The sequence below is a fragment of the Mesoplodon mirus genome (assembly GCF_964341445.2).
Source record: "Mesoplodon mirus genome assembly, contig: HAP1_SCAFFOLD_935, whole genome shotgun sequence".
In the NCBI taxonomy this organism is placed as follows: domain Eukaryota; kingdom Metazoa; phylum Chordata; class Mammalia; order Artiodactyla; family Ziphiidae; genus Mesoplodon; species Mesoplodon mirus.
This window is the reverse complement of record NW_028295110.1, coordinates 96,472-123,838: the sequence shown is the minus strand read 5'-3', so window position 1 is coordinate 123,838 and position 27,367 is coordinate 96,472. Positions and strand designations below refer to the sequence as shown.

Below are 27,367 nucleotides of genomic sequence, written 5' to 3'. Positions count from 1 at the left end.
AAATTCAGGACAGAGATCAGGAATGAGGCAGTCTATGCTCTGGGAAAACCCGGCAGAACAGGCCTTCAGATAGTTAGATAGTTTCAGAAGATTTTATGAGCCCAGTTTCTTTTATCTTCTCATATCTAGAAAAGCACTAAAATCATTAATGGAGACATCTGCTCCTTGTGACTAGCAGCCACCATTTCGTGACTAGCAGCAAATTTCTGCCAAAATGTGTCCCTGATTCCATGTGTCCCCCTTCACCAAAATCACATACATGCTGACCTTCCCCCTAACTCTTTCGAGCAGTTCCTCAGAGCTATCTGAGAGGCTGTTTCCTTGGCTATAGTCCTCATTTTGCCCCAAATAAAACTTAACTCACAACTCTCAGTTTGTGCTTTTTGTTTTTTCAGTTGACAGTTTAAAACTTTCCCAATTTGGCTGTTCAAGGAGCCACCGTTTTGGGAAAATCCCTGGTGTTCTCCTTACTTGCTGCAAGTAATAAAGCCTTCCTTCTCCTGCCCTTTGGCTTGGTTGTGTCTTTTGGCTCAACAAAAGAAGTGTTTCAGGTAACACTTTTAGCTGGTCTAAGAATTAAATTGACGTGAGACTGATTAACAGGAGAAAATAAAACAAAAGTTTAATAATATGTACATCTAGGAGTCATTTTTGGCCTAAGCCATTTTGCAATGTAAGCCTGGCCAGGATGCTTGCCGTTGAAAGGGTCTCAGTAATTAATGATCTTAAGGGAACAAAATAATGCAGAATCAAAGGACTGTTTTCAGGTAAAAGAAGTAACAATAACAAAGATAATTGTAAAGACTCCCAGTTCTCTTTCAATGGTAAAGATTAGCCTGATCAACTGGGAACATAAGGAATAATGATATTGACCTTTTCTGACCCTCATGACTTCAGTCCACTAAAGCTTGGACTCTGTGGACCACCCAAACCCCTTCATGAATATGCATATACCCTTAGCTTACAAATTCCCCAATTTTGCTGTTCAGGAAGACACTGCTTTGGGAAAGACCCCTGGTGTTCTCTTTACTTGCTGCAAGTAACAAATCCTTTCTTCTCCCAATCTTTGTTTTTGTTGTGCCTTTCAGCTTGACACCCACCAAGAGGCAAACCCAGGTTTTTGGGTAACATTAGCTCTTTGGCTGGCAATGAAAATGACATAAGGCAGATTAACAAGAGACAATTAAATTATTATGTGCACATGGGGAATTCACGTAAGTATGAAGAATTCCAAAGACAGCAAGACAAGGTGACATATATATATTCTTGACTAAAGAGAAGTGAAACTGAGCAGGACCCTGTGGGGCTCCTGGGCACTAAAGTCTTTCTGTGTCCCCCATTTCTTGTTTGCAGGGACTAGGCTTCAGCCTCCACAACCTTCCCTGAATTCCAAAGGGTAGGGTCAGATAGTTGCTAATCAGGGAAGGGAGGGGCTGCAGAGACAAGGGAGGAACTGTCAAGAAACAATAGTGCAGCTTTGGGACAAGATCCTGGTTCTGCCTCAAGGGAAACATATACCAATAACTGAGCTCTTCTACAGAACTAAAACCCCCAACAAATGGAAGGTGTTAACTACTTGATGAAGCATCCTTCATTCTAGAGAGAAGGTCACAGTTTGATAACCTTGAGAAGCATAGAAGCTCATCAGGAGACCACCTGAGGCCAGATTAAAGGATTGCAGGCCCCGAACACACCATAATCCTTATCAGCAACCCTGACCTTGAACCATTGCTTTGAAACTCCTCACCAAATCCCCCCAGGTTGGGACACACAGTTTTGAGGGCATTAGCCTGCTGTGTCCCCCTTTGCCTGGCAACACAATAAACCTATTCTACTTCACCCAAACTCTGCCCCCGAATTCGATTCCATACCAGTGCACAGAAGCCAAATTTCGGCATCAGAAGGAGGTATGGGTCTGAAATTTCAAGGGGAAGTAAGGTAATTCACAGGAAGTTAAAAAGAGTTAATGTTTGGTAAACAAATGTTTGCTGATCCATCCAAAGACAATGAGCCACAGAGAGAATTTTTTTTTTGCGGTACGCGTGCCTCTCACTGTTGTGGCCTCTCCCGTTGCGGAGCACAGGATCCGGACGCACAGGCCCAGCAGCCATGGCTCATGGGCCCAGCCGCTCCGCGGCACGTGGGATCTTCCCGGACTGGGGCACGAACCCGTGTCCCCGGCATCGGCAGGCGGGCTCTCAACCACTGCGCCACCAGGGAAGCCCCACAGAGAGGATTTTGATCAAATGGGCTTTTCAATGTTCCTCCTGTTCTACCACACCTAATATTATACTACATTTATCTCTAGTGATAGCTTCTTCCTGGGACAGGCCCCCTGTCTTAAATTATTTTAGGCAGTAAGGGGGAAGTTCAAAGGCTCTTCCTGAGTCTTTTGGGCCTGATTGTTTTCAGCTCAAAATAATCCACATGCCATAGTGGCACATCTTGTGGTGGCCTGCACTTAGACCCATTGGCTCCCACGTGCAAATGAGAACCATGCAATGACTCAGGGAGAGCCCTGAGCACATTATTCAGATAGACACCAACATGATGCAATTTTTCTTCAGTGTGTTCAGCGAGAGAAAGCAATCCAAGAGGCACTGCCCTTTTACTTTGGGGGAGGTTGTAAGTCCCTTCTTGGAAAGGAAAAATAAGTACTTTTAGAGCATTTAGAAAACCTAAAACCTGTGAGTCAATTTTTTTAAGTGCAGAGTTAATTTTACCCAAATGTGTTTTCTTAAAAATTGCAACCAGTCAAGATCAGTCTCTTCGAGGGGTGTACCAGCTGTGATATTTGCTGACTTTACACTGTTCTGAAGTTGAGGACACCTTCCCTCTACTCAGTTAATGTTTATTTTTATTAACTTTTAAAGCTGTTTTAAGTAGGAGATCTTTTACTGGAGCCTGAGGATTGATAACGTTAACCCCTGTGACACTGCTCTGTTACCTCACATCAACCAAAGAGTTGTGCAGGAGCTGATCACATACCCTGTGATTCCCCTCTCTCACCTGGTATTTAAAAATGCTTTCATGAAACCCATCAGGAAAGGGGGTTCGGGTGTTTTGAGCACTAGCTGACCTGAACTCCCTGCCTGGCACCTGCAATAAACGCTGCACTTTCCTTCGCCATAACCTGGTGTCAGTAGATTTGCTTTACTGCACATGGGAGAGCAGACCCACGTTTTTGTCATCAGCATATTTATATATATTATTATATATTGTAGGCAATGGAGATATTTTACTTCTTTCCTATTGTGCTGTTTTATTTTTTAACTGAGTTAACCATGAAAGTCAATTTTTGTTGATAGAGGAAAAAAGGTACAGATTAATTAGCTATAGTTAGAAATTTAAAGCTTTTAAAATGCTTGTTATTTATAATGAGATTTATATAATAGACAATTAGGAAATAATTCTGTATTTAAATGGTTCGATTGTGATTGTGGAACATGAAATTGGTAGTCCACAGGACATATACTAAATTTTCACCCTTAGTGATACTGTATTTGTACTGTCCATGTCAAGCTAAAATGTTGTTTTTCAACAATCTTTAGCAAACATATCTTAGTTTTATTATTCAGAGGGAATATAGGAGCTCAATTTGATATAGGGAACTTGAGCATACCATCAACATGAATTTGAAGAATACACTAAGAATATCTTCTACATTACATTGGAGTAGTGAATTCCTGGTAATTATTTAGGGAATTCTTTTGAAAAATATAGTCACCAGGGGCTAATAATTGAATTCTATTGAAATATAGAGATAGATATTAATAAGAATGGAAAATCATATTTTCATTTTATATTGCCCATATCTTCATTTTATTTGTAGTTTTTGAAAGTTTGCAAGAGAAAGATATCAGAATTTATACTTCATTCAGCAGAATCCCTTGGACCAAATGATCACACACTCAGAATACATAAGTGGAGACATTACTGACTGTGGCCCAGGAGACAAGGACAAGACCTAGAAAAGACACAGTAAATAATGGAGGGAAAGAAAGATTGGTATAGACAGGCATTTCTCTTAATGAAAAATGTTAACAGTAGAATCCTTGAGGGAGAATCTTTGAAAACATTGGATTTCTATAACAATAAAAAATTGAGTCCCAAAGTAAAATGAGAAATAACAATAATGAATAAATAGGATAAAGAAATTATATGTTAACTGGCATACATTCCAGGCGATGATCAGACTCCTGCAGAAACCAGGGCTTTCTGGCCTTTAATTCCCCTTGGGCAGAACTGCAGCGCCCCTGTCCCCAGCCTTCAGCCATCACCTCCAGGACTACAGAGGCAGAGTCCTGGCCCTCAAGTCAGGCTGCCTCACTGACTTGAATGCCCATGGAAAAGGGAACATTGATCCTGACCTGAGACACAGCCCTCAGATGTTTGTAAGCTGGAAAGTCTGCATCAGACTTCCTCCTTGCATCTCTCTAGGGTGAACTAGGGAAAACAAAACGTCCCAAAACCCTTTCCCACAGAAGAAGTCTGGGAAAAAACACATGACGATCTTGGCCTTGGTGCCAGGTGAGGCTGATATAACTAGAGCACACCTTCTCCTGGGTTTGGTACCAGAATCCAGGGCCCTGGTGGGAGGACCTGGGCTCTGCCCTGGGTTCCATGGACACAGACAAGCAAGTGTGATCTCAGCAACCTTCAAGGACCCAGATGTGAGAAAGAGGCAATGAAGACATGATGGCTGCTTCAGGGTGGCTTGGTGTCAGCCTAGAACAGCTGGACTTCATAAGGAATAACACACTGTGGAGGGAAATAATAAAGAATTTATAATAGGAACAGAAAATAGTTTTATTTGAGCCAAGCTGAGGGCTATAATCTGGGAGGCAGCCCCTCAAAAGGCTCTAAGGAACTTCTCCACTGAAGCATGGTAGTCTTATACTTTATCAGAACAAAGAACATACATCAGACATGACGGGGTCTATTCCTTAAAGATTTCAAAAGAGACAGATTGAGGACATGTCTAGTGAGACAGTAGGATCCTGGCACGTGGGAAAGGAGCCTCGTCTTCGAGAGGGTGTGAACATGGGCATCGTAAGAAGGGAGTCACTTATCCTTCTTTTTGAATCAGGCATTTCTTTTCCTTAATGGTTAAAGCAGATGTGCTCTGTGTGCTTGACAGGCTCTTTCAGTTCACACAAAGTTTACACTGAACCATGTATAAGCCTAAATGACTTCCCCATACCTCATTACGTGAAAAATTTCTCCCTCAACACTATAATTTGGGGCTTGACTGATCTTGGCGATAAACCAGACACATAATACCCTCAGCTGTCTAGGCCTCTCCACCTGCAGATCCTGCTGTATCCTCCCCCCAGGGCACAGCACCACAAGAGGGTGTCAGGTGAGGGGTTTGGGACTCAGAGAACTGACTCCCGAAAGTGTTTCTGTTTTCCAAGATAAATAACAATACAGTTTGGATTCTAAAAATCATCCAAATAAGTGAAAAAAAAAATGCTAGACCAACAGTGAATCACAGCGTTTTTCATAAGATAAATGAATGTTATATAATGAAAGAGTAAATAGAGCCCAGAGGCTTTACTATGTAAAATTAAAATGGAGTTCAGTAGTGTTTAAAACACATCCAAAGGTCACATTTATGAGCTGCAAGTCCAGCTGTATTCCACAAGAATTTAGGCAAATGCATGAAAGATGAGTTATGAGTAAAGCACTATCCCCAAACTGTGGGTGTGGGGAAACTCATCCTAGCACTTTGTGCAGAACTAATACATTGCAACCATATCTGGTTTCAAAACTGATATTTTCTGCAACTAAAAAGGCAGAAATAAGCTAAATAAGCTACCTATCCCCCCTTTGTCCTTCAGTTATTAATTAAGACTCCTATTTCTTCCTCTCTTATCTATTTTTTAAATTCCAATTTCAAATGCCAAAATATTCAGCTATTATATATGATATTGTTCTCTTAATTTAGTCTCTACACAGCCTGAAATTTCTTTTTAATTTCCCTATTATATAATTAGTTTTATATTCATCAATTATGTGATATTTCCAGCAGGTACTGAGCTTTTATGCTCCAAATGTATGCCCTTCCATACTTTAATGCACTTAAATATACTTTATACTTTTACATCAATTTAAAAGGTAATCTATTGAGTGCAAATTCTGTCTTCAGCATTTTGTTGGGGTCAGCAGTGGGGAGAGAAAATGTAGAAGAGGGAAAAGACATGGCTTATTGTTCTCAAAAGAAGTTACAGAGAAACCTCTGACTTCCTTATCAAAAGGAGGCCCATTTCTTTTTCAATGTCTTTTCTTTTTTTTTTAAATTTATTATTTATTTATTTATTTATTTATGGCTGCATTGGGTTTTCGTTGCTGCGCGTGGGCTTTCTCTAGTTGGGGCAAGCAGGGGATTCTGTTCGTTGCGGTGTGAGGGCTTCTCATTGTGGTGGCTCCTCTTGTTGCGCAGCACGGGCTCTAGGCTCATGGGCTTCAGTAGTTGCAACATGCGGGCTCAGTAGTTGTGGCTCACGGACTTAGTTGCTCCACGACATGTGGGATCTTCCTGGACCAGGGCTTGAACCCGTGTCCCCTGCACTGGCAGGCGGATTCTTAACCACTGTGCCACCAGGGAAGCCCTCAATGTCTTTTCTATTGACTTCAAATCTATCGGGCTTTAAAATTATTTGTGTGTGTATGTGCTCATATTCTGACTGTCTCTCACAGCAGATTGTGAGTTCTGTGAAAGTGAGGCAGGAGATAGATGGGCCGCAGGGTAAGCAGCAAGAGTTCATTCCCTCTGGACAGAAACTCCAAAATATCAATAACAGGGCAATCGAGAAAGGAGGCTGTGCCCTGCCCAGATAAGAGATAAAAGACTAGATGTTCCTCATTCTCATAGTCAAGGAGACCTTCCCAGCTACACATGTGCAGAAGGGTTCCTTGGAGGTCAAAAAGGGAGAGGGCACCACCCCATAGTAAGTGATGTCAACTACCCATAGGCCTCTTCGCTAGCATCCATCTTGGCTAAGAGATGCACATGAACACGGGAGGACCCTGAGGTATACCAAATATGGACTCAGAACCAGGCAAAGCAAGATGATTGGTCAAAGGAAACCTGGAAGAAATTCCCCATAAAAGTGATTCAAACTACCATGTGAGTGCAACTCTCTCTCTGAGCCCGCCCATGTGTCTATCCACATGTATTCTTTGTCCTCCTAATAAACACTTTACTTGTTTCACTACTTTCCATCTCTGTGGAAATTCATTTCTACACAGCAGACAGGCCAGGACCTTGTCACTGGCCACTAGTCCCTGGTGGTCTAGTGGCTAGGATTTAGTGCTTTCACTGCCCCGGCCTGACTTCAATCTCTGGCCAGGAACCAAAATCCTGCTTCAAGCAGCTGCAGGCTGAGGCCACCTGAGATGAAAACAGGGGCAATGTTTATCTTGTTTAAGGTCATGTCTTGTTAAAAAACAAAATTCAACTGAGTAAATTCGAAAATCTGATTGGCCTTATTTGATGCTTTATGAATTGGGCAGCATCTCATCTAGTAAATAGAAGGGCACTTTGAGAAGTTACACAGAGTGGAAGGTTTTTATAGAAAGGAGGGTGGGCAAGAAAGTCATTAGCAAAAGAAAAAAAGGTTATTTGGGACCAGTACTATCTTCTCTTTGTAGGGAAGGGAAGCCTTGAGTTTTATCTTGCAGATTGCCTCTTCTTCTTGGGTTGGGGGAGATGGAGAGGGCCCCTGTGATAGATTACCACATTGGTGCTGACCAGAAGATTCCAGATTTCAGAATTAAGATAACATTTCTGGTGAAGGTCGAAATTGCAAGTAGGTTAGGTATTAAATATATGCGTGGTATCGTGGGCTTCAGCACAAATGAAACCATTTTGTGTCAGTGGTTTTCCTCCTTAATAGTCCCTAATGCAGAACTAGCAGAAACACAACAAAGATTTGTGAAAAAGTAGGGCCTCCCTGGTGGCGCAGTGGTTGAGAGTCCGCCTGCCGATGCAGGGGATACGGGTTCGTGCCCCGGTCTGGGAGGATCCCATATGCCGCGGAGCGGCTGGGCCCGTGAGCCATGGCCGCTGGGCCTGCGCATCCGGAGCCTGTGCTCCGCAACGGGAGAGGCCACAACAGTGAGAGGCCTGCATACCGCAAAAAAAAAAAAAAAAAAGTAAATGAGTGCCTAACTCAATTGGTCAACTGGTGTAAAGAATGTGGCATAAGAATAAAAAGATCTAGAGAGCAGATGAAAGAAGCTTTTGTTTATATTTTTAAAAGGAATGTCTTCTGTGTTTTCAAATTACTGCAAATCTAATCAGCAATGTTGATGTGACTATTAAAAATGATGCTTTTTGAAAGGTTAGAGAAAGGAAAAACAAGAAAAAAATAAGGATGTTTGGCATTCTGGATGTTGGCTAAATGGCAATTTAATCACTAAGAACATATTTTATTCTATTGTCATGATATAGATGTAATATATGTAAACATATATTTATATGTCATACATAATATATATTTCCTTTTAATCACCCCTACTGGGGTACAATTTACATACAACTGATAGCACTCATGTTAAGTGTACAGCACAGTTAGATAAATTTTGACAAATATATACAGTTGTGTAATCACTAGCACAATCATGATACAGAAAATTTCCATTACCCAGAAAGTTTCCTTAGGCTCCTTTGTGGTCAATCCTCACCTTCCTACAAAAGTGATATGATTTGCTTTCAGTGACTATAGTTTTCCCATTCTCAAATTTACATAAATAGAATCTAACAGTGTGTATTTGGTTCCTGTTTTCTTTCACTCAGCATGTTTTGAGATTCATCCATGTTATGTATATTAATATTTCATTCCCCTTTATTGCTGATGTGAATTACTCATTCACTTGATGATGAACATTTGAGCTGTTTACAGTTTGCAGCCTTAACCTTTATGAAACCATCGGGATTTCCATTAGAATTCTTTAATTTCTTACCCAATTCAATGGTATGATTTGAAAGTTATCAGAAACCTGCACTTGTCAGAAAGTCTTTAGTATGAATCTTCCTGAAGATGAAGCATTTTTGCAAAAGCATCTATGAATGATAAAAAGACTTAAAAATTTGACACAGTTAAAGAGCTGGTTAAAATGCAATTGACAAAAAAATTTTTGTTTACTTCTGTAACATACAAATTTGACATATTCAAATTTTAGAAATTTTATTTAATTTCATATAACATAAGAATATCTATATTAATGATATTTAGTATAATCTAAATGTATAACCTAAGAAGGTTGGAGATACATTTATCCCTAATCAATTGACAGTGCCTCCCATAACATACCAAATAATCCTAATTAGTTTAATATCTCTCTTTGAGATGACTTAGGGGTCCTCTGAAACATCCCAAAGCTATCTAGAGGTCAAAATATCTTTAATTAGGATTCTATCCTTGAGAAATTTATCCAAAATGTTAAAAAGTTTCAAGACACTTGGTCAAATAGGATTACAGATCACTGTGAAACAATGCTTATCCATTTAACCAAAGTTACAATGAAAGATTTTAAAATCAAGTACAGAAAGTTATAACAGATTATTTAAAAGGTAAAGAAAATTTACCATCTGTAATCAAAAGCAAATCAATATTCCAAGAAAACTTTTTCTCTTAACAGAGAGAGAAAAAAATTTTAAGTTTTTGTACCACTTTACTTTTAATCTTAAAATTCATTTACTCAATTAAATTCATTCTAATCTTAGTGAGTCCTGACAACACATAGAATTTCTTTCTAAAGATTACTTTTTCCCCAGAAATCTACAACTTTCTATATTCATATTAACTTGCCCTTTATTTTATTTCCTATTTAGAAATAACCAACTTTAAGAGAAAATTACTTCCTTTTTCTTTAAGAAAATAAATTCCTATTCTTCATACCTTCTTTTAATGAAAACACACATCCTATTACCCTGTATACTAAAATGTTCTCCTTATTTCTAGTGGCTTTAATTACATATTTAATTAGAATTCTCAAGTCTTAAAAACCTAAATTCCTAGTGAAAATTAAGAAGTAAGCAATTATGAGCTGTTCTTTACATTAGCATTCTGTAGATTGGCAAATTTATAAATAAATGCTATTTATAATTTCTAAAAATATGTGCTTTCTTATGGAAAATGTCTCAGTGTGACACCAAACATATTTATTAATAGTCTTAAATATCTTTACTTTCTCTGTAAAAGGAAGCCAATGTTTAGTAATTAATATTTCAGTATATTATTTTATTTGGAAAAGACCTCGATATTCAATGAATTCTCATCATTTAGCTTAATTTAGTTAAACTCTAAAATTTCAAGTTACTAAAACGTCCAGAAAAGCTATTTTTAAGTAGACATTCCTAAAACATAATTATTCCCAGAGTTCACCTAAAAACTCTTGTCTCATTTACCTCTATTTTATTCACTTGTTCTCAAAAATTATGTTTAGATTACCCAAGAAAACTTTATGAGACATTAGACCAAGTCAGCCATTATCCCAAATTTAATATTGAGTATTTTTCGGATCACATGAATCTGAAATTCTTTCAAGTTAGTTTCTTTTATATTTCTGAGAATTTCTGTAAGTGCTTAATTTCCTTTAAGTCAATTAAATAGAGCTCATTTACAAACTAACTTTGATAATACCATCCAAAGGAAAAGAGATATATTTATAATGTACACATGGACATACATACATTCCAGACAAACAGAGATCTCACAGTTTTCCTGCCTGAGTTTAAAAAGGACTCTTCTCCCTTTTTTTCCCCCCTCAGTCTCAGGAATTGGCGATGGTATAGACAAGAGTGAGTGAGAGTACATTAGAGCCCAGGGTAGAACATTTACATTTCAAAGGCACAGGGGGAAAAATGTAAGTTCCTCCTAGTAAGATTTGTTTCCTTCTGGTCAGAATAGTGAAGAGATACTTTTAACAAGCCAGCTTTTTCATTCGCAAAAACAAGTTTTAGAATGTCAAAAAGTGCCCCATCTGGGTCATTATTCTCCAGAGCCTAAAGAATACTGTGACCACATGATTTTAGAAAAATATCACCTTCTCCTTTTCATGGGTACGAGCCCATGAAACTAAGAGCTAAGAATTTCCCGATTCTGCAAAATACACCGTAGGGAATATAAGATGAAACAGAGCTCTGATTACCCATTCTCAGTTGTTTATGGCTGGTAATCTTAAAATCTCAAACAAACAAACAAATGTAGTCTCTCAGGGTTTCAAACTCCTCAGCCCAAAAGGGAAAATCCCAACAAATGGTTAGCCACTGACAGACCCAAATGGCTAAGAGAATGAATACCCTGGTATTATCACACACAAGTTCCACTACTTACTAGAGAAATCTCAACCAGCAAAGCATGTGTCTTTTTCCCTTTACCACAGAAATCAAAAGTGCCATGGGCCAATGATGCCTGGTCAGTGGCAAGTGTTCAGGGCCATCTCTGAGACAAAGGTGCCCAAGCAGCTGCTGAGTAGTATCCATGAGCTGCCACTGGTCAGGGGCCAGTGTGCTATGGTTGAGATGCCCACTAGGGATGGTGGCCCCTTCATGGTTGCCTAAATTATTGCCAAACCAAACACAGATTCACTCACCCAATGCAGAGCAAAGCCAATCTACTGATACCAGTTGTGGTGAAGGAAAGTACAGTGTTTATTTGCAGGATGTGAAGCAAGGATAACAAGCAGCTAATGCTCAAAAGACCCAAACTCCCTGAAGACTTTTGGGCAAGTGTTTCTAAAGACAACATTAGGAGTGAGGGTCTCAGGGTGAATTATCAGTTCATGGACATTCTTTTGATTAGTTGGTGGAGAGGTGACAGGGTGATATTTTGGGAACCTTAATCATCAGCCTTCTTGTTCCAACCAGTCTGGGACCTACATGCTTGTGATCAGCATGTAGTCAAATCCTCCATCAGGTGGAGAGCCTTAGTGTCTACAAAAAACTCTCAAGTGTCGTGGTCCATACGTGGGTTGGAAAAGAATTTCCAGACACAAGGCAGAATGTAAAGAAGATAGAATTTATTAGAGGAAAGTGTCTCTGCCAGAACAGCAGGCTGACTTCCTAGTAGTCTGGGGGAGTGGACCCCAAACATGTGCTATTGATCAGTTTTTATAGCCAGAAAACAAAGGAATGCTCCAAGGTGAAAATTTCGTTTACTAATTGGTCGAGGCACATATACTTTCCTTCTATAGGGTGGCAGTGGGACAGGGAAGATGCCTTTTCTTATTTGGGACAGGTCTCATGGCCCAGCTGGGCTCAGGAATTTCATAACCATCACAACATGGTGGGGAGGGCAATTAAGGGTCTGATAAGGGGTGTAACGCTGACACTTTTTCAGAGAGGGTTGTCCTTTGTCCTTGAAGCACCATTGTCCTTGGAGCACCACATCAAGGACATGTGTCAGACTGTTATCTATATCCCTTGAGGAGAAAGGGATATAGACAACACTGTTTTTCAATCTATTGTTACTTTTCTTGCTTGACTGCTTTTCCTTTGTTTCTGAATTTTGTCAGTTCTGTAATCATTAACTGCTCTCTGGAAATCAAGGGAGGCCTAGGAGACTAAAGCTTTGTTCTACAAACAAGAAGCAGGGAACACTGGGAGTCTGTCACTGGGAAGGCCCCACAGGATCCTACTCAGTTTCACAATCATGAATAAAGTTGTTTCTATGAACGTTCATGTACAAATTTTGTGTGGACATATTTTTCTAATTTAAATTCCTAGGGGGTGAAATTAGGGGGTTGTATTAATGCTGAACTGTTTTCCAAAGTAGTACATCATTTCACATTTTCTTCAGGAATGTATGAGACTTCTGGTTGTTCTCCATCCTTACTAACATTTGATGCTATCAATCTTTTTAATTTTAGTCATTCTAGTAGATGTGAAGTTATTTGCATTGTGGTTTTAATTTTTCTTTGATGACTGATAATGCTGAACATTTTTAAATGTTGCTTATTTACCATTCCTGTATCTTCTTTGGTTAAGTGTCTTATTAAATTTTTTGCCCAATTTAAGTTAAATTGTTTGTCTACTAAGTAGTGTTTTAGTAAAAGCTGGAGAAGAAGCAAGTTTGGCTGGATTACAGAAAACAAGGGGGAGAGTGGTAGGAATGAGGCCAAGAGAGACATGGGAGGAGGGGAGAACAGATCAAAAAGGACTTTGAGGCCTTGGTGAGAACTTTGGATTTATTGTAATTAAATTGAATTCACTGGATGATTTTGAGTATAGAGTGGCACAATCAGGCTTAAATTTTAAGGGACCACTTTGGCAGCTCTGTGAACAGGCCAGAGGAATGGGAGTAAACACAGGATAGACCAGGAGGTTATTGCAGCAGTCAGAAAGAGAGAAACTGGTTAGTTGCAGTTCTGAATGACCTTTCCCCTCACTCTTGTTCCTGACATTCCAAACTGCATAATTTCAGATGTGGAAGACTGAGAAATGTCCTGGATTTTCTCAACAGAATAGTGACTTACTCAAGGCCTTTAAGTGGAACACACTCTACTGAGGGTTGAGAGAAAGCTGACAATAGTGGCTTGCTTAGCTTAACTCAGTGGTTATGGTTTTTAGTTGTGGTTGCAATATTATGGTTGTGTGACTCTTTGGTTAGTATTCACTTTCTCCATCTTGGAATATACGTTTGATGAGGATGGAAAAATTATCTCTGTTTTTAACTCACCACTGTAGCCTCAGTTTGAGCACAGTGTCTGCCAATTAGCATTTACTCAATGGGTTTTTTTGTAGGGGAGTGAATGTGTGTATGTGTGAGGGAGAGAGAGAAGAGGGGCAGAAACAGAGAGGGGAAGAGACAGACATAGGGACAGGGGAACAAGTCCATATTGCAAAAGAACAGGACAATATTTTCTGTGAGTAGAATGCTCAGAGCCTGTGTACTGTGTTCTTTTCTACTTTCTCAGGTTAGATTTATCACTTCATAAATTTTCTTTATCTTATCCAAAATGAATCTACATTTTTTTTCCTTATAAGTATAAAGAAAAAGATTTTTTGGGGGGGGGAATTTTTAATGTCTCACTACAATTCAAGTACCATACATGTCTCTTTCTATTATTTGTATATCTTGAAAATATGCCAGCATTATTGTCTAACACAAAGGAGGCACTACATAAAATTTTTTCTTTGAAACATTGGTACTATAAATTATAAGAGACAGGAGCCATGTTTTCACAGCTCTGTTTCTTGAGCACCCAGCCCAATGGTATTGTGGAGATGGAATAACAATCACCATGAGCACAGGTCAGTGCTGACAAAGGGACTTGCTTTCTCTCTAAACCATTTGACTTTGTTGGTGCCCAGGGCAGGATGCTCCAAAATATGCCTCAGTGGAATATTACTTTGAATTAAAGTTACTGAAGAAATGACTGATGCAAGAGAGACACACTGACCTTCCTATCTGTCTCCATGAAAGCAGGAAGTTAATATCTCATGTGAATGGTGCCCTTCCTGTACCAGGAGGTAGAAAGACATCATTAGCACCAGAGATAGGGAATGCAGGGTCAAGAAGGCTGTATAAACCTTGTTACTTCTTTAACTCAAGAAGGTTGGCAGGGACATTTCTTCCTCCTCAACAGCTGACAAGACAACCAGGAGGCTGGCTAAACCCTGCTTCCCACCACAAGACTGCTGCAGCTGAGAGATCCTAGGACACATGACAAAGGCCAGCAGAAGGTAAAGTTTCTTATCTCCTCAACTTCCCAGGCCTGTAAGGTCTGGTGGGAGGGAAAGTGCTTAAGAGTCTCCTTTTCTCTATCTCTAAATTTAGATTAGCAGAAGAAAATACTTATGGAGCAAGATCCTTGTGACATAGAAAATCTGGTTTTTGGAAATGAGTAATCTCATCTCAGTTTTTCTTAATCCTTTCCTCCCAAAGACAGTCACTGTTTTTCTTTGTCTCTGTCTCCTGAGTCATGTTTCATAAGAAGAAAGAACCATAGGGCAGAATACAGGCATAGGCCCTATAAGCCTGCTGTTTGAGACAGCCTCACAGACTGGTGAGTTACCAGTTCTCTCCAGTCCAGTGCCTATTAAGACAAACTTTGCTGTCAGTCCTCTGTATAAAAACTGGATGAGATTTTTCCTTCTGTATTTTTCTGTGTCCTGAGAATTTGGCTTTTTGTCCAGTGAGAATATTCTCTCTGGTCTCCACCATCTGGATGGTGTATTTACTGGGGTGCATCTGGTAACCAGTTGAATTGACTGGAGTTCTGAGACACAAAGTCATAAACAGCACACTCTAGTCTTGTTGTGCCAGCTGTCAGAGGAGTTTGTCCTAAGGGGACCCAGTCCATAAGGGGCCTTTGTTGTTTCAACCTTCATTGCCTTGTTAGTGTTGGAAAAGTCCCATTCCAGCAGCATATGCCTGATGTCACAGATTAGTAGGTTTGGGATCAGAGGTGCCTCAACTTCCCAGGAGAGACCAGGGACACAGTTTGCATTATACCACCCTTACTGCCTGTGCAATGAAGGCCTTTGCTTTCTTAGATTATCCTTGGAAATGAATTTTCACATTATAGGGGCTATATCATCCGTGCCCTCTCCATCTGAAAGTATGCTTATTTCATCCATGGTAAGGATTTATTCTAAGCCTGAAAAGTTACCTCTGGGTCGTTCCATAAAAAGGCTTACTGATTTGAGTCACTATTTGAAATTAATGAAAGGTCTTACTCCTCAATGGCCAGATGATGGATCCTTTAAATTTGCTGTATTTAAAAGATTCCCTTTTTGAGAGCTCTCATCATAAACAGCTGTCATATTGGTATTTATGGAAGGATCAAATTGAAAGGAAAAATCATGTATAACAGCTAGCCTTAGGGAATCGTTATTAAGATGAAATAACAGAAATTAAAGATCCAACATGAATTCCCCTTTTTAAGAAAAATTTTAAAAATTGCCCCATCTCCTCAGCAATTCCTTAGGCCCTCCTACAAATAATTAGGAAAAGATCAGTTGGAAGCCAATATTCAAGAGCTAATAGAAACAATCATCTTTGTCTTCCAAATCTCTACAAAACCAGAAATGCAACTTAGGAACAAGTCAAGGCCCATTTATCTTCACCAACCCTGAAACCTATTCCTCTCAAATTCTTGTAGATATTATAAAAGTTGAGGATAATTGGAGCAAAATTGTCCTGTACTTAAGAAGAAAAAGTTTTTAAAATAATAATTACCCTGAAACTTATGATAATAGAAAAATACACTCCAAAACTCACAGAAGAAAATTTACACTTTTTTCTCTGTCCCTTAAAGTTATAAATCTTACCATGTCTTTGAAATGTAAACACAGCCACATTGCCTGAGACTGAGCCCAGATTATCTCAATTGTTAGAACCTGAAACTAAAATTTAAAGAAAAAAAAGGAAAGAGGTTTTTTTTTTAAACAAAAACCACCAGAAAAACCCTTTCTTGCTCAAACTCTAAATCACAGTCTCCTTAAAATTGTTTATCAAGGGTAAGTACACTTAAAGGGCAAGAAGACTTAAAAGTCTTCTTCATAAATAATAAAAGACTGTAGCTATCTGAGTGAGTAAACTTAATTTATTCCAACAAGCAATATAAAAATTCTCAAAAATATAACAAAAACGAATACAAATATTTTTCAAATTCACATGATCTAGGATAATTTTTGGTAAGTAAAATCTAGTTCAGGTTTAATGGTTTAATTAATACAGACATATCTTAAGAGTTATCAGCATTAAGTATAATAGCTTTATGCTATGTAGTTTTACTAAAAGTCAAATAAGCTCATGTTATCTCTTTTACAAAATTTCTCAGAAAAAAGTAATAATAATAATAATTTAAGATGATGGCTAACACTACTTTAACATCTTATGAAATTGTCATGAGTAATCTGAGGGATTGTTAAGAACAAATTACTTAAATAGACATAAGATAAGAATTCTTTTAGGTAAACTTTTTTTAGCAATAATTGTTTTTGCTATGTCAACTTAAATAGTTTTCTAAATGTCTTTGAAAAATTGTACCCTTAGAGTTTTGCTAAGTTAAATTAAATGAATTGAATGTCTAGATCATTTCCAACTAAGACAAAATACTGAAATATTAATTGCTGAACGAGTCTAAGTTTACCTACTTTTGACCTGTTATTACACACTAAATATGTTTGGTTCTATTAGTAAACATGTCTTGTGCTTCATTAAAAGCTTGTACTATGAAGTAGAATATGTTTCTAGAAATTATGAAATGTATTTATAAGTTTGCCAAGCTACAAAATACTTACACAGTTCATAATTTTTAACTTTATCTTTACAAAAAAATTAAAGCTTCAAAGGATTAAGAATTGTAAATAATAGATGTGGTTAAAGCTACTAGGAATTATAAGGAAATTAGAATATATTTGGGGGTAAGAAAAAGTGTACGGTATGGAGATGTTTTTGTTAATGTAAAAACTTTGTTAAGTGAGTTTTGTCCTAAAGCTGGTAACTTCTAAATGGGAAAGAGAACAAGGGACAAATCAAAATGGACAGAGAAAGTTGTAAGAGGTTTGTTAAAGAGGAATCTTTAGAAAGGAATTTTATGTGTAGTCAGGTCTAAGATTGGAATGAATTTAATAAAGTGATTGAGTTTTAATATCCAAAGTAAGCTGGTAGAAAATTAAAATTTGTTTTTTCTCTCTTTTTGCAAAATTTTCTTAATTATTGGTCTGCTCTTAATGAGAAATTGTAAACAAAGACTTTTTTTTACATTTAATGTAATCTGTCTGGCAAAACAAATATTGTACATTTTGTCTTTATGAGTCTTTGATAATTTTGAAGAAAAACTGAGTGCTTTCAATATTAAAAGAGCTAAGTCTTTTTACACTATTTAACTATCTGTATTTACATGTGAATCTTTGTCACTTTGATTAAATTGATAACTAAATATTAATTCACAGTGACATATGATCATATTTGACAAAGTGTTTTAAAACATTTTTATTTTTGAAAAAGTAGATTTTCCCCCAAGTCAAATTCTAAATGAAGTCTTATTGACCTGGAAATAACGTTCAGGTTTTCCAGAGGCCCCTTGGAACACCTTAAAAGATTTGTTTTATCTTATTAGACAAGAGAGCTATGAAACTCATTAGGCTTATTTGGTATGTTACTTACATGGGAAGCATTGCTAAATAAATGATCATACATCCGGAGCCTGTGCTCCGCAAAGGGAGAGGCCACAACAGTGAGAGGCCCGCATACCGCAAAAAAATAAATAAATAAATAAATAAATAAATAAATGATCATAAACCCTAGGTTATATCATAAGGGTGAATGTTATTAATATAAATGTTCTCGAAAGTATATGAAATTCCTAAAATTGGATATGTCCTAGTATAATGTTATCAGTCATAATTCTAGTTATTATCTTAAATGTTTTGTGTCACAGAGATAAATTTTCTTGTCAATTCCATTAGAATGAATCAAATTTTTAGTAATGGATATTTGTCTTTTATTACTTAGACAATGGTTTTACTCAGATGCTTTTACAAAAGCTTCCTGAAAATGTGTTTCATGTTCAGAGAAATTCATGGAAAAGGATCTAACAAGTATTCTAGAACACAAGTTTCTGATGAATTTCAAATCATTACACTGAACTGAGTAAGAATTTACAAAACCCTAATGGAGAAATTGATGGTTTCATAAAACTTCTAACAAAAGATCAAACAAAACAAGAATTAATTACATGGGACTAAGTAAACTGAAGAAGATGGTTATAATATTTTATGATTTTAAAAATAAATTTATTTATTTTATTTATTTTTGGCTGCATTGGGTCTTTGTTGCTGTGTGTGGGCTTTCTCTAGTTGCAGCGAATGGCAGCTACTCTTTGTTGTGGTGCATGGGCTTCTCATTGCAGTGGCTTCTCTTGTTGTAGAGCATGGGCTCTAGGTGCATGGGCTTCAGTAGTTGTGGCTCGTGGGCTTTAGTAGTTGTGGCTCAATGGCTCTAGAACGCAGGCTCAGTAGTTGTGGCGTGTGGGCTTAGTTGCTCTGCGGCATGTGGGATCTTCCTGGACCAGGGCTTGAACCCATGTCCCCTGCACTGGCAGGCAGATTCTTAAACACTGTGCCACCAGGAAAGCCCCATTTTATGATTTTTTTTCATGGTACGCGGGCCTCTCACTGTTGTGGCCTCTCCCGTTGCGGAGCACAGGCTCTGGACGCGCAGGCTCAGCGGCCATGGCTCACAGGCTCATATCAATCAGTGTGATACACCACATCAATGAATTCAGTAAAGTCACAGAATACAAAATTAATACACAGGGCCTCCCTGGTGGCGCAGTGGTTGAGAGTCCGCCTGCCGATGCAGGGGATGCAGGTTCGTGCCCCGGTCTGGGAGGATCCCATATGCCACGGAGCGGCTGGGCCCGTGAGCCATGGCCGCTGGGCCTGCGCGTCCGGAGCCTGTGCTCCGCAACGGGAGAGGCCACAACAGTGAGAGGCCCGCATACCGCAAAAAGAAAAAAAAAAAAAATTAATACACAGAAATCTCCTTCATTCCTATACACTAAAAACAAAAGATCAGAAAGAGAAATTATGGAAGGAATCCCATTTACCATCACATCAAAAAGAAAAAATACCTATGAATAAATCTATCTAAGGAGACAAAAGACCTGTACTCTGAAAACTCTAAGATGCTGATGAAAGAAATCGAAAGTGACACAAACAGATGGAGAGATATACCATGTGCTTGGATTGGAAGAATCAATACTGTCAAAATGACTATACTACTTAAGGCAATCTACAGATTCAATGCAATCCCTATTAAATTACCAGTGGAATTTTTATTTTAAGATTTTTTTCATGTGGACCATTTTTAAAGTCTTTATTGAATTTGTTACAATATTGCTTCTGTTTTATGTTTTTGTTTTTGTTATTTTGGTTTTTTTTTTTTTTTTTTTTGGTTGCATTGCATGTGGGATCCCAACTCCCTGACCAGGGATTGAACCTGCATCCTCCTCATTGGAAGGTGAAGTCCCAACCACCGGACCGCCAGGGAAGCCCCCACCAATGGCATTTTTCACAGAACTGGAACAGAAAATTTTAAAATTTGTACAGAAACACAAACCCCCAAATAGCCAAAGCATACTATGAAAGCAAAAATGGAGTTGGAGGAATCAGGCTCACTGTCTTCAGACTATATTACAAAGCTACAGTAATCAGTATGGTACTTGCACAAAAACAGAAATATAGATCAATGGAACAGAATAGAAAGCCCAGAAATAAACCCACACAACTATGGTCAATTAATCTATGACAAAGGAGGCAGGACTATACAATGGAGAAAAGACAGTCTCTTCAATAAGTGGTACTGGGAAAACTGGACAGCTACATGTAAAAAAATGAAATTAGAACAATTTTCTAACACCACAGACAAAAATAAACTCAAAATGCATTAAAGACCTAAATGTAAGACTGGATATTATAAAACTCTTAGAGGAAAATCCAGGCAGAACACTCTTTCACAGCAGCAATATCCTTTTGGATCCACCTCCTAGAGGAAAGAAAACAAAAACTAAAATAAACAAATGGGACCTAATAAAACTTAAAAGCTTTTGCACAGCAAAGGAAACCATAAACAAAACAAAAAGACAACCTACAGAATGGGAGAAAATATTTGCAAATGATGAGACTGACAATGGAATAATCTCCAAAGTATACAAATAGCTCATGCAGCTCAATATCAAAAAAGCAAACAACCCAATCAAAAAATGGACAGAAGATCTAAACAGACATTTCTCCAAAGAAGACATACTGATGGGCAAAAAGCACATGAAAATCTGCTCAACCTCGCTAATTATTAGAGAAATGCAAATCAAAACTACAATGAGGTATCACCTCACACCAGTCAGAGTAACCATCATCAAAACGTCTACAAACTGTAGACTACAAAAATGTTGGAGAGGGTGTGGAGAAAAGGAGTCCTCCTACACTGTTGGTGGGAATGTAAATTGGTTCAACCACTATGGAGAATATTATGGGATTCCTTAAAAAACTAAAAATAGAACTACCATATGATCCAGCAATCCTACTCTTAGGCATGTATCTGGAGAAAATTATACTTCCAAAAGATACATGCACCCCAGTGTTCAGTGCAGCACTATTCACAATAACCAGGATATGAAAGCAATTTAAATGTCCATTGACAGATGAATGGATAAAGAAGATGTGGTACATATATACAATAGAATATTACTCAGCCATAAAAATGAATGAAATAATGCCATTTGCAGTAACATGAATTGACATAGAGATTATCATACTAAGTGAAGTCATTCAGAGAAAGACAAATATCATATGATATCACTTATCTGTGGAATCTGAAAAAATGATACAAATGAACTTAATTACAAAAGAGAAACAGACTCACAGACTTAAAAAACAAACTTATGGTTACTAAAGGGAAAAGGTATGGGGAGGGATAAATTAGGAGTTTGGATTCACATATACACACTACTATATATAAAATAGATAATCAACAAGACCCTACTGTATAGCAAAGGGAACTCTACTCAATATTCTGTAATAACCTATATGGCAAAAGAATCTGAAAAAGAATGGATATATGTATATGTATAACTGAATCATTTTGCTGTACACCTGAAACTAATTCAACATTGTAAATCAACTATACTTCAATATAAAATTAAAATTAAATTTAAAAAAAGAGATTAAAAAAAGAAGTGTCTTCCAATGCAAGGATCAGATCAAAGAACATGAATGGAATATTCCTACTGGGACGATTAGGAGGATAACACATCCTTGGTAGGTGCAGAGCCTGTTCACTTACCCTCTGACTTTCCTTGTTCCCTTTCTCTACTACATCCAATTAAGCAGATAAAAACTTTGAGAAAGCTGCCTCTTCCTTCACCAGTGCCAAGCAGGACAAACTCAAAGAGCCATTTGTCTGTCTGTCTTCCTCTGATGTTGCTTCTTCATGTCTGAGCTATTGGGAGGAGAGAGAGGCAATAAATTCTCTTAATAAAAGCAAAAAATAAAAATAAAAAATAAGCCTATATGGTCAGTCACAATCCTTGCTATACTTATATAAATAAGACCAAGTTTTTTGAATCTAGACTTATTTTGCAAACAAATTTGTCTTAATTTGGCTATCTTTGATAGAAATGAGGGTGATTTTAGAGAGAAAAATTATCTTTCGATAGAAACCAAAATACATATTGTGGATATTAGATTCTAGTGCTATTAATTTTCCTTGAAGTTTTGTTAATTACCTGAAAACTGGACTATATCCTGAATTTTTCTAGTTTCCTCCACTACCTGACTACAACTCTCCAAACTAGTGTTTCCAAATTTTCTCCCACCCTTTTGACTTGGAATAATTGAAACTAAAACTGCCTTTTTTTCTGAAGTCCTGCATACTGAAGGTAGATATCTTAATATAAACTTCAGAGAAATCTCCACAGCAGCTCATGTTTAGACAGTCTTCTTCGTTCCTGTTGCTATATGGACCACTCAGAAAGTTTACCTGAACATCTGATGGACATTCAAACTACAAAAGATGCTTTAACCCTGACATTTAGAGATCTTCTCAACTGTCTACCCTCAGAACTCAAAAACTGATATGAAATTTGCCTCAATTATTAACCTTTGTTTTTTTGTCTCCATAGCAATGCCTCTTATTAAATACCTGATTGCTTGTACAGTAAGCTTAACTTCTACTTGGAAATACTGCTTTGGAAGAGAAAATTAAGGTAAAATGATCATATGGATGGACTCTAATCCAATATGACTTGTATCTTTATAAGGGGGGAATATTAGAACACAGACATGCACAGACTGAGGGGCAACCATGTGAGGACACAGCGAGAAGGTAGCCATCAAAGGAGAGAGACCTCAAAGAAACTAAACTTGATACTTTGATCTTGGACTTCTAGCCTCTAGATCTATGAGAAAATATATTTTTGTTGTTTAAGCCACCGAGTAGCCAGTGTGGTCTTTTGTTATGGCAGCCCTAGCAAACAAATACAATCACTATTAGGGAAAAAAAATCATGTGCTTTGTTATTCCAGTAGAATGATTTTAACACTGATTACTTCTTACCTTGAGATTATAAAAGACAGTGATAAACATTACTGTAGAGTATACATGAGTTGTGTCCTATGAAACAAAGGTAGTTAACAAACACCTCTCAGCTGTAGATGATGCCATGTGTTCATCTGATCAGCAAGAGGACATGAGTGGAAGGGAGAACCTTTTCTGCTTCAGACAAGCAACTTCCTGGGTTACCCTGAGTATGACAAAGAGGGCCATTGCTTGGGGACCAGGTCTCCAAGCAGTCACAACAGGCCTCAGGAACCCACAAGAAAATTGTGAAGGAAGAATATTACTAGCCAGGCCCATATGAATCTTTTCCTCCCATCACTGCTCTTTTGTGAAAAATTCTTCCAAATACACATTTTTGTCCCAAAATATCATGTTGGACGCTCGCTACTAGGAGCAAATTTTTCTAGCATCTCTGTTGGATGAATTTTCACACTTGCAAAATCACTCAGAAAAGAGTTCATCCTCCCAACACCTCCCCTGCACCAGTGTCCCCCTAAACAGCATCTGACCACAATATGAAGGAACTTACCTCCCAGGTAAACAGGTGCTTGAATGTGATTTAATTATCTCTGCATCCTCTCCCTGGTCTCCCTGTGAAATCCAGTCACCTCTTTGCATTAAAGCATTTCTGTGAGAAGCCCTGTAAGGTGCTGGCTATTCTCAATTCTGTCCTGCTGGTTTCTCTGAAGTGCCTAGAAGCTGTCCTCTCCACACACAAACTGTTCTGACAAACTTCATTTGAATGATTCGGATTTTAATTCTCAATTTGCTTCTGTTCCTAAGCCTTAAGGCTTTTTTTTTTTTTTTTTTTTTTTTTTAACCAATTCAGAAAAAAGCATCATTAAAAAAAAGACAAGGTTGGGCTTCCCTGGTGGCGCAGTGGTTGAGAGTCCGCCTGCCGATGCAGGGGACACGGGTTCGTGCCCCGGTCCGGGAAGATCCCACATGCCGCGGAGCGGCTGGAGCCGTGAGCCATGACCGCTGAGCCTGCGTGTCCGGAGCCTGTGCTCTGCAACAGGAGAGGCCACAACAGTGAGAGGTCTGCGTACCGAAAAAAAAAAAAAAAGACAAGGCTACTCGCAGATCTAACATGCTAAGCTTTAACTTAGTACGTTCTTAGGACTGATGTTTTCCAAGGAACAAACTTTCTTGTTTCCTGTGTACAAAAAGTGAGAAAAAATAAAAATAGTGGTATCTTCACAGTTGAGTTCTTAACATATTTTCTGATATATGTAAAAAGAGAAAAATTGGCAAAATGAGTACCAACATTTTTAAAAATAATAATTAAGCCTAAATCCCTGGACTTACCAATTTTATAAAATAAGAAAGTAACATTTTATAAAATACAATTTTATGAAATATGATTTTATAAAATTTGTTTAGCTAAGTAACAAATGATTTGCCCAAAAAACAGATTTAGCAGGTGGAGTCCAGGGGGCACATTCTACAAAATAAATTTATTGACACAGTAAAGGGTTACTAGCATAAAATTGTGGTGGGAATGAAAAGGGCAGTGACCTTCGTCCTGAAGTTTAGGAGTGATCCCTGAATTGAGAGATATCTGAGTTGAAGTGGTCACTGGAAACAAATGGTAGAGACAAATCACAGAGAGCAGACTGTATCAATTCCAGCTTCTGGACTCAGAGAAGGAAGGAAGAGCTTCAGATTTCATTGCAGAGAATGAGGCTGAGAAACTTTAAAATCAGATGCTTTTTCCCAGATCCAGGGGGCCAGCTAATGCACAAAAATGCTTAAAGCCACATAGGTATGTCACCTTTATTTCCTAGAGAAGATGTTAGCATTTTCTGAATCCTCATCTACCGTGCCTGGCATGCATTATTTTATAGCTTTCTGGAAGTTTCATGAGCACCACTGGTATATCTGTAGTACGATGTGTCTGTGGAGAGTACAGAATGCAGGTCCGGGCTGGGGGCAACGGACTCTTCTAGCTACCACAGTGAGTGGTGCCCCTGCAAACCTGAGTAAGGAAGACAACTTGCCTTTGGGTGGGTAGTGTTACAATCTGCATGTCTCGGGGCACAAATGTAAAGACCGACCCTGTTCTGGGAATGATTATGATTCTGACTGACCTCAAAGGGGTAATTATGAAACCCCTGGATCATCAGGATCTGGATGTTCCCTACTTTTTCCATGGTGTGATCATGACCGAAAGTGTGGCTGTAGATATCTGGGAACATTTCCAGAAATGTCCTCCTGTAGGAGTTAATTATAAAGTCAATGTGTATAAAAGAGAAAATAATATTGAAACCTATCAAGGGGAGTAGATCTTAAGGGTTAATATTGTAGATGGACTACTTTGGAAAAAATCTTTTTCCCTTGGAGTATTAAGAAGTCATCTCATAATTGCCATCTCTCCACATTTTGTTCTAGAGTGCCTGGTTTATTGATATCAGTGTGAGACCTGTTTTAAATAAAAATCTATTTGTAAAAATCCGGATCTGTAATATGTTCTAAATATCATTATAGTGTCTTTTAACTATAGATTAAAAATCACTTCATTTTCAACAAAATATTTTGATGTAAACATCAAATGTTTTGAAAACAAAGGGGATCTGTTTTTGTTGTTTTCTCTTTTATCTAATTTTTGTATCCATTTTGTCTGGGCATATTAAATGGTAAAAATATTTATAAGATTTGCACTAGGTGAATCTTCTTAAAAAAAAATACTGAAGGCCACAGAGTCTGGGCATATTAATATCTTTTTAATAGATTGATCCCCCTTGATTTCTTATTCTGGAGTAAAGGTACAAGTTTTTCCATGAAAATTAGACACACAAATCATCTGACAGAATGTATGACAGATGGAAAATGATTGATGGGAATTTTGCTTTAATGCACATTGTTCGTTGTAATTTTGCCCAGCTTAATGAACTGTGAATTAATAATGAGGAGCAACACATTCAATGTATTATAGTAATAAAGTGCTTTTATGGACATTTTTCATGTTTCCAGACTTTCTTGGCCACCCTGAACAATTTTAACTCAAAGGATTAAAAAATAATCGCTTATTTAACTGTGTTAAAATAGTCAACTTTGAAAAGGATATTTTCCTGTATGAACTTTTTCCTAATTGATTCCATTTTGTTCTGATCAGTAAACTTACCTGAGTAAGCTGCACTATTTTAAAAAAAGTGATCTGATAGAGTATTAGATGACATACATGACCATAGTCCATTGTTTTCTGATTCAACGACATAAGGGAGTAAAGTGAAAAATTAATAATTATACATTTTTTAATTAGGAGAATAGAAAAACTAAATTTCTTGTAGAAATAAGCCCAAAGAGTCCTCGTGTCAGCCCTGCTCCTCTTAAAAGACCGTGACGCTGTAATACCAATGGATAATCTGGGAGAGAACCAGCTGTCATTAAAATAGATTTTACCAAGGCAAGGACAATAGGTTGCTTATTAGCAGTGAGAAATCAGTAGTCTTTTAGAAGTGTACCCTTTGGAAAGTGTGAGCTATATAATAAATGAAAGCCTTTCATTATTCATTGTTATAAGCCAAATGTAGATTAAATGTACACTACCTTCAATTCAGATATTAAGATATCCTTCCCTCAGTAATTTTATGAGATAACATGTATAATGTCAAGCATAGGCTAAGTCATATATTTTATAATCTTTCAAAAATTTTTAAAGCAATGTGTTAACCCTATAATGAATATAAAATGGATCCTAACTGCATGTCTTAGAAAATGTGCATTTCATAGAATTATTGAAGAATGAATCCTTAATAGCCCATCTTTTTAAGTATGTTAGCTGAACGTTATGATTGTGTAATATCATTTTAGGGCATTACCACATTTTAAGAAATAAAATAATATTCAGAAGCATACTTTTGCCAGAATGTAAAATTTAAAACCAGAAATTTGACTTGTGAAAAATCCTCACATGATTATTGGCCTGTTAAAAACTAAAGCAAACCCCACAAACCTGATGCAAGCTATTATGTGCAAAATAACGTGCTAGTTACACAGCCCTCTGGGAAGTGAATGTGAGTCCGGATGCTTCTTTCTTGGTTTATTTCATTCCTAGAGTACCTTTGTTGCAGGTTTTTCTTATGTTTCCAAAGGAAACAAGTAAGCCATCTCAAGTTTAAGTTCTGTCCTCAATAAAGTAAAAAATGTGCCAGATACCATTTGACTGGATGATAACTAAACTGGACAAATATTTTCTCTCACTGGAGACTGACAGTGTTTTAGTTGTGCTTAAAATTTGTGATTCTCCTAAAAAAAGAGTACAAATGAAAACTTATGGTTACCAGG

General features: G+C 37.7%; 1 long non-coding RNA gene across 1 annotated transcript in view; it reads left to right on the top strand.

Annotated features, from left to right (window-relative positions):
• LOC309797741 overlaps window positions 1–24,930 on the top strand; it is a 28,646-nt gene extending 3,716 nt beyond the window's left edge. Inside the window, exons 2-5 of the long non-coding RNA XR_014292786.1 lie at window positions 1,089–1,214; window positions 14,599–14,695; window positions 22,645–22,728; window positions 23,910–24,930. This is a non-coding gene — a long non-coding RNA (uncharacterized lncRNA). The remainder of the gene's footprint in view (window positions 1–1,088; window positions 1,215–14,598; window positions 14,696–22,644; window positions 22,729–23,909) is intronic.
• Window positions 24,931–27,367: the final 2,437 nt, after the last annotated feature.